The sequence below is a fragment of the Scylla paramamosain genome, chromosome 3 (genome assembly GCF_035594125.1).
Source record: "Scylla paramamosain isolate STU-SP2022 chromosome 3, ASM3559412v1, whole genome shotgun sequence".
Classification (NCBI taxonomy): Eukaryota; Metazoa; Arthropoda; class Malacostraca; order Decapoda; family Portunidae; genus Scylla; species Scylla paramamosain.
This window is the reverse complement of record NC_087153.1, coordinates 30583022-30585521: the sequence shown is the minus strand read 5'-3', so window position 1 is coordinate 30585521 and position 2500 is coordinate 30583022. Positions and strand designations below refer to the sequence as shown.

The 2500-nt window shown below is 53.8% G+C and overlaps 1 protein-coding gene across 2 annotated transcripts in view; it reads left to right on the top strand.

The window, feature by feature from the left end:
* The window catches only part of LOC135093534 (protein pangolin, isoforms A/H/I/S-like), a 117923-nt gene that overhangs the window by 710 nt on the left and 114713 nt on the right, over positions 1 to 2500 (top strand). The gene's annotated exons all lie outside the window — the stretch shown is intronic.

The window sequence follows — 2500 nt, the reverse complement described above, 5'->3', positions numbered from 1 at the left end:
TCTCTGTGTGTGGACGAGTTGCGAAGCCGTGGCGGTGGCCAGCCACGCCGTGTTGCAGCAGTGTGTGTGAGTGCAAGTGGTAGTTGTGGTGATGTTGGCCACCGCCGCTGCCGTGCCATTCTATGTTACTCGAAATATCATCAAAACACCGAGGACGTGTTGGGCCAGCGCCGCGCCGCGTTGAGGCGGCGGCACCTGCGAGCAGCGGGACGCGCAGCACAGGTGCCGGACAGGTGGCGGCAGCAGGTGTCGGGCGGCCGCAAGTACCATTGGTTGTGTTCTGTTTTAAAAGCTGGTCCTCACCCGGGGCTTGCCGGGGTTCCTCGGTGGGCCGTGAGTGGCGCCCAAGTTCCCCGGGGCGCAGGCCGAGAGGGGAGGGCGCCGCAGCGGTGCGGAGTGCGGGACGCCGAGGCATGTGGTGTTCCGGTAGTTGAGTGGTTTGACGAGATGCCGTGTTAGGCGTATATGCGGGAGTGACAAATGTTGTCTCGTGCATTACTTTTCTTGGGAGATCTTGGGAGCAGTTATGATTTATGGCGCCAGTTCAGCGGGGCAGCTCGCGGCGGCGGCGGCGGAGATGGTGGCGAGTGGGGCGGGCGAGGGTTGGGCAAGAGTGTCTGCGGTGCAGAGGGTGGCAGGACGTAATGATTGTGATGTGGATGTGAGGGAGGAGGTGTAGGCATGAAGGCCGGAACGTGGCCGTGAAAACGATAAAACATGTGCTTACAAGTCATGTGTTAGTGTGAGGGCAGCGGTGTGGTGTGGAGGGCAAGTAGTGTGCGTGACGACGGCGGCGTGCGGCACGACGATGAGCACCAGGATGTGACGCTTTTCCCCTGAAGAGAAAAAATATTGACTGCCACGAAAGTCAATTTTTAACACGTTGACCGAGGGATGAGGCCACCACCGCTGCGTCGCTACGCCGCCGCCGCCGCCACCGCCGCCAATCACCACTAGCACCTCCACCGTCACCCCCACATCCTCTATTGCCACAACATCCCGACATCCTACACCACCACGGTCACCACCGCCACCACAGGGGTAGCGTTATCACCCTCGCCGCGCACTGAGTATCCAGTGCCTCGCCGTCACACCATCGCCATGCCGCCACACATGGCCGAACGCTACACAACGCCCACAGGAGCGATGTGGCGACGGCGGCGGCGGCGGGGTTTTAATACACGACACATTGTTACCAGAAAAGTAACCAACACGTGTGGCTTATAAAATATAGTCATGCCAGTATCAATAACTCTGATGCTAATAAATATAATAATAAGTATTAATTACAATAATAATAATAATTTGAGTGCGCCGGAGTGAGCGAGTTCAAGGTGTGCATTATTAGTTTTTACCTGAGCGTCATTGCAGGGGAGTCTGGGAGGTGAGGCGGATCAGATATTATTGTTCCGGACCGGTAGAGGTGGACGAGGTGATGGTGGTATTGGTGACAGGGACGGCGGCGGATGCGGCGAACGTTTATAAGATTTAGGGAGAGGAAGGGAGGGAGGGAGGAGTAAAATTTGAGGGAAGTAGAAGTACTGAAAATTTGTATCATTCGAGGAAGTGCGTAAAATCAAAGGAAATCAGGTAGGGGTTGATTGCACCCGCCAATGTAGAGAGAGAGAGAGAGAGAGAGAGAGAGAGAGAGAGAGAGAGAGAGAGAGAGTGAGTAGCAGGGATGTTACCGCAGACGTAGTAACAAAGCGATTAGAGCGAGAGTGCGCACGCTATCCATAAAAGGCGCAAGGGGATGGATGCGCAATTTGGCAGAAAAAAGCGCAGGGGTGAAGTTTTGTGTGTGTGTGTGTGTGTGTGTGTGTGTGTGTGTGTGTGTGTGTGATGAGAAGCGTTTCGCGGCACTGGGAGGCGGCCATGCAGAAAAGTGGTGTGTGTGTGTGTGTGTGTGTGTGTGTGTGTGTGTGTGTGTGTGTGTGTGTGTGTGCGGTAGCGTCTGTCACATTACGAACATGATAACATTATGACGGCGGTGTGGTAACAGTGTCAGCGGTGGTAGTGATGTTCATAATAATGCCATCATGGAGCGTGAGTGCCGTGGCTGTGGTGGCGGTGGTGGTGATAATTACGGTGTCCACAGAGTGATGGTGACTGATTGTGGCGAAGACGAGTGCTTGAAGACCGCGGGAGTGCTGATGGTGGTGGTGGCGGTAGTTGAGAAATACTGTGATTGTGGTGGTGTTAGTGGTTGTGATTGTGGCTGGATGGTGATGGAGGAGCGGTGTGGTGGTGATGGTGATGGTGGGAAGTATTGTAACAGCAGTAATATAATAGTGGTGATACTCATAGTAGTAGCGGTGGTAGAAGTAGTAGTAGTAGTGGTAGTAGCAGCACTATCATGTTGGCGGCGATGGTTGTAGTGGTGATCCGGGGGAGAGGGGGAGAAGAGCTAACAGAAGCCTTAGTAGTCAAAATAAAATAAAAAAAAAAGGAGAAAGAAGTAAAGAAAGAGCCTATTGTGTAGCGTTGTTTTGGTGTGTAT